The 14,898-nt window shown below is 36.7% G+C and overlaps 1 pseudogene; it reads right to left on the reverse strand.

Moving 5' to 3' along the window:
• Nucleotides 1-9,251: 9,251 nt before the first annotated feature.
• LOC103606090 lies at nt 9,252-10,803 on the reverse strand (annotated as a pseudogene).
• Between the last annotated feature and the right edge of the window lie 4,095 nt (nt 10,804-14,898).

The raw sequence follows: 14,898 nt of genomic DNA on the forward strand, positions 1-14,898 counted from the left end.
TAGAATCATACTGTGTGTGGTCTTTAAATTCTGCTTCTATCATTTAGCATAATGCTTTTGAGATTCATCCAGGCTTTCCTGCCTATCATTAGTTCTTTCCTTTTTATTGCTGTGTTCCATTGTATAGATAAGCCACAATTTGTTTATCCATTCACCTGGGTTGTCTTCAGTTTCTGGCTGTGATAAAAATATTTGTGTGAATATGTGCTTTATTTCTTTTACATCAATATCTAAGAGTGGAGTTTTTGGGTCAAATGGTGTCTGTTCAACTTTATAAGAAATTGCCAAACTGTTTTCCAAAGTGGCTATAGTATTTTGCACTCCCACCAGCATAGAATGGGAGTTCTGCTTGCTCCATATCTTCGTCAGCACTTGGTATTGTCAATCCTTCTCATTTTAGCCATTCTCATTTTGTGTAGTGGTATTTCATTATGTTTTTAATTTGCATTTTCCTAATGACTAGTGATATTTGGCATATTTTTATGTGCTTATTTGCTACTCATATATATTCTTTGGGAAAATGTCTATTCAAATCTTTTACCCATTTTTAGAATTGAATTGTCCTCTTATTTTTTTTTGTAACAGTTTTTTAAATGTTCTCTATCAAGTGTTGGCAAACTTTTTCTTAAAGAGTCACATAGTAAATATTTTAGGCTTGAAGAGCATAAGGTCTGAATTGCAACTATTTAACTCTGACATTTTAGCTTGAAAGTAGCTGCAGGTAATAAAAGGCTACTTATAAACACAGGGGGCTGTAATTTGCCAACCCCTCTTCTAGATACAAGTTCTTTTTATATATATGTTTGGCAAATATTTTATTCCAATTTGTAACCTTCCTTTTACTTTTGTTAGTAGTATCTTTTGAAGAATAAAATTTAAAAACTGTTATAATGTCATATTTATCAATGTTTTCTTTTATGGATTGTGCTTTTGTGTCTTATCTAAAAAAATCTTTGCTAACCAAAGGCCACAAAAGTTTTGTTTTTTTCTTCCTATGATTTCTTCTAAAAGTTTTATAACTGTAAAGATTTTACATTTAGGTCTGTGGTCCATTTGATAATATTAATTTTTTATTAATATTAATTTTGTGTGTACATTATAAGGAAATATTGTAAGATAATAGTAATATTGGTATTGTATAAAATAAGAATCAAGGCTCTTTTTTTTTTTTTTTTCATACGAATATCCAATTGTTTCAACACCATTTGTTGAAGAGACCATTTTTTCCACATTGAATTGCTTTGGCACTTTTGTCAAAAATCAATCGGCCAAATATGTGTGGTTCTATTTCTTTACAACAGCACCCCAGTCTCTTGATTACTCTAGCTTTATAATATACCTTGGAATTAGGGAGTCCCCAACTTAATTTTTTTAACAACATTATTATGGCTCTTATAAGTCCTTTGCATTTCCATATATATTTTAGAATCCCCTTTTTAACAAATACAAAACACCTGCTGGGATTTTATTGGATTATGTTTGAGTATATAGATATATTTGGGGAGAATCAGAGTTTAACATTATTGAGTCTTCCATTCCATCAGGATCAGAAATTTTACTCTTTGTTTAATTTTTCTAATAAACGCTTTATAGGTTTTGATGTACAGGTTTGACGTTTTTTTTTTTTTTTTTCTTTTGCCAAATTTATCCCCATTTCACACTTTTTGATGGTATTTCAATTTCCAATAGTTGGTTCCTGTCATATAGAAATACAATTGACTTTGCATATTGACCCTATATCTTACAATCTTGTTAAACTTACTTAGTAGTTCTGGTAGCTTTCTTTGTAGATTCCTTAGGATATTCTACATAGATGATCATTTCATCTGTGTATAAAGAGAGTTTTACCTCTTCCAATCTGTATGCTTTTCCTTCCCTCTTTCTTTCCCTTCTCCTTCCCTTTTCTTATCTTTCTTCTTTTCTTTGCCTTAATGCTCTGGCTAGTACGTCTAGTATAATGTTGAATAGAATTGGGGACAGCAGACATCTCTACATTTCTCCAAATCTCAGGAGGAAGCATTCAGTCTTTCACTATTAAATAGGATGTTAGTTATATGTTTATCATAGACACTATTTATCAGAAAATTTCTATTCCTAGTTTGCTGAGAGCTTTTTATCGTAAGTGGATGTTGAATTTTTTCAAATGCTTTTTCTGCATCTATTAAGATGATCACATGGCTCTTAGTCTATTAATATGGTAAGTTATATTGACTGATTTTTGATACAACATTGCCTTTCTGGGATGAACTTCACTTGGTCTTTTTTTTTTTGATATATTATTGGATTCATTTTGCCAATATTTTGTTAAGAATATTTGCATCTATGTTTATAATTTTCCATTTTCATTTTTGTATGTTACATTTCTTGTGATGTCTTTACCTGGTTTTGCATTTGGGAAATTCTGATCTCATAAAACAACTTGGGAAGTTTCCCTCTATTTCCTGAAGAAGTTTGGGAAGAATTGTTATTATTTCTTCTCTAAACGTTTGGTAGGATACACCAGTGAAGCTCTCTGGCTGGAGTTTTACTTATGAGATAGTTTTTATCTAGGAATTCCAAATTTGAAACTAATATAGGACTGCTTTGGTTATTTCTTGTGGAGTGAGCTTTGGTAGTTAGTGCTTTGTCACAAATATCCATTTCATTTGTCAAACATATTGGCATAAAGTTGCTTATAATATTCTCTTATCCTTAAACTACCTTTAGAATCCATTGTGATGACCCCTCTTTCACCCCTGATATTGGTAATTTGTGTCTTCTCTTCTGTTTTCTTAATTAGTATGACTGACTAGAGGTGTATCAATTTTTTTTATTGATATTAAGATAGAATCTAATTTTGTTTTATTGTATTTCTACACTGTTTTTCTATTTCTATTTCATTGATTTCTGCTCTTATCCTTATTTACTTTCTTATTATTTGGGTTAAATTTACTCTTCTTTTTCTAGTTTGTTCAGGTGGATATATAGAAAATTTATTTGATATATTTCTTCTTTCCTAATACACACATTTATTGCTCTAAAAATTTTTCTAAGCATTGTTTTACCTTTATCCCACAAATTTTGAGAAGCTATGTTTTCATGTTGATTCAGTTCATAACATTTTTAAATGTCCCTTGTGATTTCTTCTTCAACACATGCGCTTGTTTAGAAGTTTGTTTGTTCTTTTAAAAACAATTTTTTCCCCCAATTATCTTTCTGTTCTTATTTCTAGTTTAATTCTGTTTTGGTCACAAAATATGATTTGTGTTATTTCAGTCCTTTAAATTTGTTGAAATTAGTTTCATGGTACAAAATATGGCCTATTTTGGCGAATACCCCATGTGTAGTTGAAAAGAATGTATATTTTGTAGTTGTTGATGGGCTGTGCAATAAATGTCAGTTTAGTTTAGTTGGTTGATAGTGATGTTCAAGCATTCTGTATCCTTATTGATGTTTCTTTCTACTTGTTCCATTAATAACTGAGAAAGGAGTGTTGAAATCGCCAGCTGTAATTGTGGATTTGTCTGTTTCTCCTTTCAGTTCTCTCAGTTATGCTTCATGTATTTTGAAGCTCTGATATTGGGTGTATATACATGTAAGATTGTTATGTACCGTTATGAGCTGAATTGTGTCCTCTTCTGCCTCAAATTTATATGTTAAAGTCCTAACCCGCAGTACTTCAGAATGTGACTATATTTAGAAACAGGGTCTTTAAAGAGGTAACTAAGTTAAAATGAGGTCATTAAGGTGGGACATAATCTAATATGACCTTGTAAGAGTAGAAGAATAGGACACAGATACACACAGAGGAAAAACATGTAAAGACAGTAGGAAAATAGCCATTTGCAAGCCAAGGTAAGAGGCCTCAGAAGAAATCAACCCTGCCAACACCTCGACGTTTGAGTTCTAGCCTCCAGAATTGTGAAAAAATAAATTTCTATGGTACTTTGTTATGGCAATCCTAGAAAATGAATACATGTACTTTTGATAAATCAGTGCTTATCTTATCAAATGGCCCTCTTTATTTGTGGCAGTATTTCTCATTCTAAAATCTACTTTGCCTTAATATAACTATTCCTTTTTTATATGGATTAGTGTGTTTATTGTATATATTTTATATTGTCTTAATTTTTAATACATTTATGTCTTTTAAAGTTATCTTTCACTTATTTCTTCATTATGCTCATATTTTCCTCTGTCTTCTTGGTCATATAGAGTATATTTGGAATAGCCATTTTAATACCATTGTGTGCTAGATTTATTGTGTCAGCCATTTCTTGATCTTTTTCTGTTTATCATATTTTTTGTTTTAGCTGGCTATAGGTCAAAAATTTCTGCTTCTTTGGATGGCAGCTTTGCTAACCACTATACCACCAATGCCTAATTTCTGTTTTTTTGTATGCTTTATAATTTTTCCTTGGGTGCCTGACATTGTTATTTTACATTGTTTATTTTATATTGCTGGTTGCTGAGTTTTGTTGTTTTCATCTGAGTAGTGCTATATTTTATTCTGATGTGCAGTTAAGTTTTTTGGAATCAGTTGTATCTTTTTGAATTTTTCTTTTAAGCATTGATCACCCTTTAGTCTAGCAGCAGCTTGGCTCACTACTGGTGATACCCTTCTACATGATGCATCTTGTACTGCAATATCTTTCCACTCTGCCTGGAACACAAACTATTCCAACCTCTGTGTGAACTTCTGGAATTGCTCTTTCTCCTCTTTTCTGTTGATTCCCTGTCACACATGTGCTTTTTTACTTAAAGACTCCAGGGGACACCTTGCAGAAATCTGGAGCTCTCCCTCTTGCACATCCCTATTTTTTGGTTTTCTTCACCACAAATTCTAGCTTCCTTGGTCTTCTGAACTCCATCCTCTGTCTTCTCAACTCCAGGAGATTTCTGGGTTTTGTATGGGGTCTTTCTCTCTGCACTGAAGCAAGAACTGCCTCCAAACTGTAAACCAGTATAGTCGTAGGGCACATCTTATTTGTTTTTCTTCTCTCAGGGATCACTGTACTTCTAATTTTTTGTTTAATATCTGAAAACTGTGGTTTCACCTATTTCGTCCAGGTTTTCCATTGTTTAAGGTGTGAGGATAAATCCAACTTCTACCACTCCATCTTGACACCTTTATTTGATTTAATCCTAAAAATTATCTTCATATTCAAAACCAATCCTTAAGAGGAATGTAAAGGTCTAGCAAAATATGCACAAAGTACTTTCCCTTCAATTGCATTCTTGTTCGGCTCAGTGTCAGCTCTGTGGCATCTTTCTGGTATCTGATTGGTGCCTGTTCTCTTCTTCAGAAGCTGCAGCTTGAGGCATTTCCCATAGGGAATGGCACTGCTCTTTGGCACATCCAGAAATTACCTCATATTGTTTCTTTTATTCTCAAAATTCCAAGGAGCTGTCAGGATAGAAATCTACTAAACTAAACATTTTCCATCTAAGTACAGTTACCTTATGCACATGTACCTCCCAAGCAAAGCTGTGTTTCTAATACCAAGCACATATCCTAGACTCTAACTCTGATTTGCTGTAATCAGCTAGATACTATCACAGAGATGCAGTATATTTGGGGGATCATATAAACAGAAAACAGATGATATGGGGTGGGGAGAGAGAGGGAGGGAGGGCCAGGCTAATTGATACCTATTGTCTAGTCTACCACCCCCTGAATTTAAAACTCAAATGGAATAGCTCTTCTGAAAAAAGACTCTTACACTATAATTATCAGGTTTGGTGGGGAGAGGGGGAGGGTAGAGAAAAATATGTGTAACTCTTAAACGTTCCCTTCTCTTATTACAATTACTAAGTTTGAAATGGTAGGATCACTTTCTCCAGGTCTTTTAAGACCCCTTTCTTCCATTTCGTGTCCAGGTCATATACTTTAAATTTCCCAAAGAGAAAAACCAAGATGTTTTCTGTCCCTTTTGAACCCTGCATTCTTGCTACTTCTCTCCAGAACCAACACTTTTGAGTTCAAGAGATGCTACTGGTGCCCCCCACATCCCCTTGGGCCTTACTTTTTTTTGTCTACTCCCTGTCTTTCTTCTGATCATCTGCAGGTGAATTCCTTTTCTGTAGGGCTTTCTAAGGCAGCTGGAGCCCACTGCTTGTGCCCAAGTGTATTAGTCTGTTTTCTGTTGCCAATAACAATATTTGAAACTAGGTAATTTATAAAGAAATGAAATTTATTTCATACAGTTTTGGAGGCTGGGAAGTCCTAGGTCCAGGGGGCACATCTGGTGAGGACCTTCTTCTTGGTGGAAACTCTCTACAGAGTCCTGTGGTGATGTAGGCAATCACATCACAAGAGCTGGGAGAGAGCATTTATTAATGTGCTCACTTGCTCTCCTCATAAATCCACCAGTCCATACACATGATAACCCATTAAACCATTAACCCATTACTCCATGCGTGGATTAATTCATTCATGAGAGCATAGTCCTCATAATCTAATCATCTACTAAATGCCCTGCCTTTCAACACTGACACATTGAGAATCAAGTTCTTAAATGAGCTCTGCAGTGGACAAACATTCAACCCACATCACCAAGGTAGGCTAGAAGTGCCACATAATTCATGTCCCATAATCAGTCCCTAATCAATGACTTGGGCGGGGTATCTCTGAATTGTCTATTCAACATTGATTCTCTAAGTTTCCCAGTGGGATAAAGCTTTAGTTGTCCCCGGTGGTGGCTGGCTTGATATCTTCCCACTTCCTGTCTCATTTCTCACTTTCCTGCCACTGTTTCTTGGATCACCTCCCAAATAAACTACGTGTACTATACTCCATTCCTTAATCCAAATTAAGACACTCCTCCTTTCTGGCAAGCAAGCTATTCCTTAGGGATAACAAAAGCTTCACAAGTAAAATTCACAGCTTTGTATTCCCAACAATGGTAGTCCCCAACCCTTACTGAATACAGGGGAAAGAAGGAAAACAAACACAGGATAGTGAATGCCCTGCCTCCTACTATTTCCTCATACTGTCAGGCCCAAAGTCCTGCTCTAGAAATGAATCCCTGTCCCTAATTAAGATCAAGTCCTGTTGCTCTAAGTGGAATCAGACATATAATTGCTGTTATAATTTATGCTTCAGTAGTGAACCTACCCTTAAGATGAATCGTTATTGTCACTGAGATGACTTCTAGAATCACAGATAGAGAACATCTCCCAATGCTAGAGATTTTTTTCTTTCCACCTGGGATTTTCCCATGAGAAGTAAAGTTGCCCTTGTAGTTTGATATTTCTGAGTGAGCCTGTCTCCCATATTCAGCATCCTTCTGTATATATTCACCTCCATCTGTTTTACTGCCCCAGGTGTGAGCCTAGGAGAACATATTTAACTGGGGATCCTGAGTCCTCAGATCTTTGACCAGCTGCCTACTGTGACTGTAGCCACTCTACTTAGTCCCCAGGGACATGTGCCTTAGGTCCTCTCCAATGAAAGTGACTACCTTATTAGTAGCCAGAGCTTTGGTGCACACTCTTAAGTAATTTCTTACTTTGGCAAATTGTTTATAACTAAGAATGAACTATGAAGACTGACTACTAACCTAGACATTTCTGCTGTACCTCCACGCTTTCTGGCCTCTGCTACACCCATCCTAGAATAATGCTTCCCTGCCAGTGGAAAGAGACTTTAGAAAGTTGTTTTCAGAACAGCCACATGAAGAAGTGGGTTTTAAGAGAATGAAGCAGTCTTAAAAACAGAGGATAAAAGAGCCTTCCATGTGGAAAACAGATTTATCCCTACTCCACAGAAAACTCCACCTTCTTGTCTGATTGCTTTCCTGAGTATTGATTATGTAATGTCCTCAGATCCTCCTTGAGGAGGGCGTGAGGTTGGACTGGGTTACTAGACTGGTTGAAAATTAATATTCTTTCTTATTCTAAATATGTCAAATAAAACATGAACCAATGTTTATAGACCAAAGAAATGGTTAAACTGAAGAAAGACAAACAGAAAACCTGGATTCTTGCAGGCATTTGGAATAAGTACAGAATTTGTTACTGGTTAGTGGATACACTGTTTTTGCTATATTCTAGAAGACCAGGCTGAGAAGACTGAATTTTAGGATATATGGATATACTAATGAATTAGAAATAAGTGAAGAACTAGAAGAGAGTTATTATGATAAAAAATCAACATTAATAACCACAAAAACAACAGGAATTGTATTAAGCAGCTATGTGAGGTACATCCAATGATGCTGTATTTCAAAGGTTGAATAAGATGATAAGTAGAGATACAGAAGGAAAAAGAAGATGACTGAGAGGCATGCAGGAGAGGGAGGGAGTAGGAAGGACGGGTGATGGGGAATTAAAGGACACGATTGCGTGTGGCAGAGAGCAAAGGTGAATGGTCAAGGGAGCAGGTCAGAAGGTAAGAGGGGGAGAGGGACTAGCTCGGGTCAGTGGCCCGCGGGCCACATGTGGCCTGCTCTCCGTTTTGTAGATATGGTTTATTGGTGCACAGTCAGGCTCACTTGATGGTGTATTGTCTATAGCTGCTTTAATCCTGCAGCAGCAGAGCTGAGTAGTTGTGACAGAGACGATACGTGGCCTGCAAAGCCTAAAATATGTCCTGCACCATAAAAGATTGCCAACCCCTGGACTAGAGGAAAGGCGGGTAAAGTAGGAGAAATCAGTTGGTTAATAAAACTGTCACAGGTGACCAGTTGCCACTGAACATGCCAGTAGTGGCTGGTGTTCGTGCTTCACTCAGACGCCCCAGCTGCTGTGAGTATTGATAACTGTCACTGACCTTGGCTGATGACTTTGGCAAGTGTGTAGAAAGCCTGCTGCTTTTCCCTCAAGGTGCGACTAGCTCTGTGGTACCATTTTACCCTAGAGCTTCCCCCTTATCAGAGGGAAGCTGGTCTTGGGCTGAGAGCACGTTCCTCTCTATTCTGCTCCCCTGCCCCGTCCTGCTTCCCTCGCGTCTCTTCTCCTGAAGGTTCTCCCCTGACAAATCACTTGAATGCACACAAGAATTCCTTTTTCAGGCCCTGCTTCTACAGAACCTGACCTCAGACAGTACTATTTGAAAGCAAAATGTGCACTTAGTCAACTTTTTAATTGAAATAAATGCAAAGCACAAAAGGCAACACCGAATTCCATATTTTTTTAAATAGAGAAATACCATCATTAAAATAGTCAGTCATAAAATTAAATTACAGATTATGGCCAGAGAAGCATACTACAGCAATTCAGTAACATTCTGTTAATGCCATTAGGCATTAATTGAAAATACTACACTTCATGTTTTATAGAGGCTAGAAACATAATTCAAAATTTCACAAAGGTATATTAAGTTAAAACCACTTTAGACAATTCAAGATCTCACTGATAAAGTTCATTTAAGGTGACAGTTTTGCTATCATGTTACCGTTCCCACATGATATCATCTCTTCTCAATTTTGCTTGAAGATTATGAACTTGTATTGGATGAAAGTCACTGCTTTTCTGAAAAGGGTTAGTTTCATTCAAACATTTTCTGGGGCTATTTTTTATGTTCTTTGATCCTTTAGGGTTGCTGTCTTCTTGCTGAATACCTGAAGCTTCACTCATCTTTGAGTTTTGAATTTTTTGCTGTAGTTTATGGACACTGACTTGATGCTTCTTCAGTTTGGAAATTTGTTCTCCTTTAATTTCCATTTTCTTGACTAAACTCTCTAGTTCACACTCTATATCATCCTGGACTGAATGGCTTTCGATTTCCTTCATTTGTTTCAGTAGTTCTTGGTGCCCTACACTCATTTGGTCCAGCTCATCTTGCATTGCCATCAAAAGTTCAGACAAATTGTCACAAATGGAAATGGACACTTTTGAGTCAGGAGGTACAGCTTTAAACTGGGAAGTTGTCTTAGGAGGCTTATAAAGACATCTCGGCTTAGTCACTTCAGGCTTCTGAAGAATATGTGAGCCACAATGTTGTGTCATCTGCACAAGGCTTTGCCTACTTGCATTCCCAGAACAGCCTGCACTGGCAAACTTTTCAGCAACAAAAGCCAGGGCTCCAAACTTTGAATAAATTTGCTGAGGTGGTCCTCTACTTAAACATTGAGTTTTCTTTGAAGATTCCTTCTTTTCTTTGGAGTGTTTTGGATTTGAGACTGAAGACATTAAAATTTTACTTATTTCAAGTCCAGTATGAAGCTTAGAAGCTTTACTTTGAAATAATTTATGCTGATATTCTTCTTCATTAAGATTTTCCTCTAAATGTTTAATCTTGTCCCCAGCAGTTTTGTGAGTTGTTGTCAGTCTCAAACACTCTTTTTCTAAGACATCAAGCTTTTCAAGTTTTTCATGAAGCTTCATGTGATCTTGTTCTTTTTCCCTTTGAAGTTGGGCCTGTTGTTCTAGGATCATATTCTTTTCTCGCTCTACATTGAGAACCATTCTCTTTGGATATTCTAGTTTCTTCTCTAGAAGAGCACAATGAGACTGGGCTGAGCTTAAATGTATACTTATATCTTTTTTCTGTTTTATCAGTTCCTCATGGGACAGATTTCTCCCATTTGTTTCAATCTCCAAGGCCTTTTTATACTGTGCTGCTTCTCTGGAAAGAATGTTCAGGTTATCTTCAGCTCGTGTTCTCTCTAGTTCTAAATGATGAATCTTTTCCTGAAGAGGTTTTAAGGCGAAAATAAGAGCTTGGCTATTTGGGTTATGAAGCATTTTAGGAGAGGTAACTTCTGAGTTCAGAGGGTGGCAATTCTGAGATGATTCCTGTTGGGTGAATGATGGAACAAACACTCTTTCTGGAGGTTTAAGATAACTTCCTACTATACTATGCATTAATTCAGAATCCATTATTTGGGTGAAGGGAGAAAGAATGTGGGGGTGGTCATCCGAGTTCATCTCTGACCTATTCCCATGGGCTCATAAGTGGTTCTTAAGTATTTTTCTTTTGGTGACTTTCCTGTCATATACGTCAGTCAGCAGGCATTCAAGAAGATGTCCACCAGATTCTATTCCCATTCAATTTTTCAAGCTGACGCTCTCAGTCTGACAGGGAGCTTTTCTAACTAGCATCTGAGTTCAGATCATTCAAAATTTTCTCTGTGGCATGGGACACATGAAGCCATTCGTGTCCTGACCCAAACCCCACCCCCCCTTAAAAAAAAAGGTTTGGGTTCTGAAGCAGAAAAGGGGCAAATGTCCTGTTACTAATCTATTAAATTTTTCTATTCCTTTTCATTGTCTTTAGTATGCTGAGAAACACAATGCACTACACATCCCATTCATGGCTTCATCTGTGTGGAAGCCCAGAAAAACTAGAAAGGGACCCTTAGATCACAACACTGGTTTTCCAGCTCTGCAAAGTTTCTTTTTCTCTCACTGGTATGTCCTAGGATAACATCCACTAATACAGCCAAGAGGCAGAAGGGTGGAGAGTTAGCATAAGGCAAACTTTTAGTCATGTTGGTAAAGTAGCCATGGGAACTTTGGAGGAAGCAGCAGGAACTAAAGTTAAAAACATTTCTCCAGGGCTGCTCAGCCTGCACTTTTTTATTTTTATTTTATTTATTTATTTATTTTTTATTATTTTTATTTTGTCAATATACAGTGTAGTTGATTATTGTGTCCCATCACTGAAACCTCCCTCCCTCCTCCCTCTCCCCCCTCCCACCCAAGTGTGTCCCCTCCATTTTCTTGTTGTAAGAACTTCAAAAAAAATTGTGGTTTTTTTATCTTCCTCTCCCCCCCCCGTTTTTTTTTTTTTTTTTTTTTGTTTGTTTATTTTTTAATTGCTTTCAAAATTCTACTATTCCTTCCAGGCTCAGTTCTAAAGGGATCTTTTCTTCACATTTGCAAAGTTAGCATTACTTACATGATTTTCTTGTTGTAAGAACTTCAAAAAAAATTGTGGTTTTTTTATCTTCCTCTCCCCCCCCCGTTTTTTTTTTTTTTTTTTTTTGTTTGTTTATTTTTTAATTGCTTTCAAAATTCTACTATTCCTTCAAGGCTCAGTTCTAAAGGGATCTTTTCTTCACATTTGCAAAGTTAGCATTACTTACATGTGTATTTATCTACTGTATTTACTTTCCCAGCTAAAACGGCCAACTTGTATTAAGGACTATGTATAAAAGTGAACAATAACATGTACAAACCATGTGCTGTAACTCATTTGTACATTTAAATTTACACCACACTTTTACTTAATAGTGAGTGACCCTAAAGGCCTGAGTCGTAAGTTGGAAAATGCTGAGGCAGGAACTGGAACAGCTCATGCTGTGAGGCTGATGTGCAGCAGCAAGCCCTTCAGCCAGCTGGGAAACCTTGTTGTGCCTCAGTGGGACTTGGCTGTCCTCTGTGCATTAGCCCTTCCTCAGAAATTCTGCTCAAGCAAAAACAAACAAACAAACAAACAAACAAAACAAAACACTTTAATGCTTTGTGAAAAATATCACCCCAAATGAAGCCAACTGCTTGTGCTGGTGAAGAAAAGGATATGTCACAAGTGGTTATAAAACCAGAGCTATATTAGGTTAAGATCAGCAAAACATGGCATTTGTCCCACCACCCTTTTCTCTCAATCCCATGACAGATATTGCAAATTGGTCATTCATTCTTGCCTCCTAAGTTCAGCCCCTGCCTCACAGATCTTTTAAGCCTGACTTTCTAGGCAGTCCCCACCAATACATCTGGGTGGGCACTAAAAACGTACCTGTTAGCCATCCTTGCCTTAGTTCAAAGTAGTTTCTCTCAAACCATCTTTTATCCTTTTTTGCATGACCCAGCTCAAATTTTCTGGCCTTTTTGTGTTCTTTCCATAGTTTTTGGTAGCTATGTTTTGATAGCTAACACTTTTTGATTTATGTTGTTTATAAAACACTACAGCAACTACTACTATAGCTTAGTTACTGAATTCTGATAGTTGGCACATACACATTCCTCTGGGTAAGTGACCATTTGTGATTGGGTATTTAATGAATTCTGATCGGTTGGATTTTCTTATGGTCCAAGCCAGTTTTGTTCACTGAGGTGTAGCCTTGAATAACCACTCTTGCAGTAGAGTCATGTTGCATGTGTTTCATATTATACAAAAGAATTTTTGTTCTGTAAATATCTGAGAGTCTTCAGCTCAGTTCTATAAGTGCAATGCATCAAAACATATTTCCTTTTAAATGTAGCTACAAATATATGCTAATTGATGTTGTATAGTTTGTGTGCATTACACTTAAATAAATGAACTGGGATTCTGTTCACATATAAATCATTATTACGATTTAGTCTGAGGCTTGTTGTTTATCAAGATTCTTGCAACTGTTCAGGTGGCTCACAAAACAGACCTTGGGAGAGAGATCAAGTGTCTGCTTTGAGTCCAGCTGGACTCCTCAGGAGGACCTGTAACGATGGGTTCGAGATACCAGTACATTACGATAAGTGCAATAAAGACAATTGTAGAAAACCAGAGGGCACAACCAGTGGATACATGCAGTAAGAAAGATAATCAAGGTGCCAAATTAAATATATTCAAACAAATTAATTTTGTGCACAAATATTGGATACAGATATGCAATATACACACCCAATAATAAGGCGGGATTTAAAGTACGGAAATCAATTTTTGTGTAAGAGGTATATAATCATCCCAGTTACTTTCTACTCTTATACAACCCTGTATTAAAAAAATGAACACCAGCATTATGTTTCCAGTATAGATTAGTTCTTCAATATTTTAATAGGGGTACAAAGCAAGAGGGACACTTGTTTTCCTCTCTTGGCTCTATTTTTGAAAACAATACTGATTATGCTTAATAACCACACAGGGAGATGTGAACAAGCTAATCAATGACCACTTTAGTACTGAGGAACATGTCAGAGAATATATGGAGGCACCTCTATCTCCCTTTTTCTCTGTGACCTCCTTGCTCTGACTCTCCTCCTGTTTCTCTCCATTTTCTGCCTTTTTGCCATTTTTTCCCTCACAGACACTTTCACTAGCCCCACCCTCATTCACACGTATAGAATTTTTCCATCTTAATTGGCCACAATATAGACATGAAGTATATTATTACTATTTGTACTTTATAAAGTGAATAAAGACTTGTGTTTCCTGCTTTAAAAAAAGATTGTTGCACCTGTGAGGCCCTGGGTAGACATCTACTCACCTTATAGTATTTGTGACTCTGGACAAGGTCAAAGAAAGTGATGGTTCTTAGGTGAATTCAACAGTCTATATTTAATTTATCCCAAATGGTTTCTAGCTAGTATTCTGGCCAGAGCATATGGTAGATCTGCACTCTGTGGCACAAGAAAAGTGATCATAAAATTTCAAGAAGGCTTGGCTGGTTAGCTCAGTTGGTTAGAGCATGGTGTTATAATACCAAGGTCAAGGGGTCATACCCCAGTTCTAGCCAGTTGGGGGAAAAAAAAAAAATTCAAGTAGTGCTTTGGTTAGCTCTACAATGGCTCATCAAGTAAGACACAAAACTGCAGTGAATCAGTTATCTCAGCAGTGGTTAATGATATGCTATGCCTAGGACTCTCATGACTGAGTCTCTATGCAAATGCAACTACTTAAAGTCGGGAGGCTAAATGGTCATTTCACTGAAGCATTAGGAGTTAAAGGCTTATCTGTCATCCTTAAACTACACTTTTGAGGAGTAAATAATATGCCATGGATTTGTTTATGTATTGAGGGATAAGCCAAAGTCTCCAGACAAAATTCTTATAAATGGCAAAACTCCACTATGTGAGTATTGGGTACTATGCTAGTTCTTTAACAAATGACATAAAATATGGAAATCTTTGATCTCTTTCAGCACTTTCGAATAGCCACTCTGTGCTGGGCATTATTGACTGAAGTGAAACAAAATGATTCTTTTTGCAGCAACTATGAGTAAGACATAATATTTTGGGGGAAGTCTGTCCTGCACAAATATATTTCATTCAAGAGAG

Source organism: Galeopterus variegatus, unplaced genomic scaffold (genome assembly GCF_000696425.1).
Source record: "Galeopterus variegatus unplaced genomic scaffold, G_variegatus-3.0.2 Scaffold6280, whole genome shotgun sequence".
NCBI lineage: Eukaryota > Metazoa > Chordata > Mammalia > Dermoptera > Cynocephalidae > Galeopterus > Galeopterus variegatus.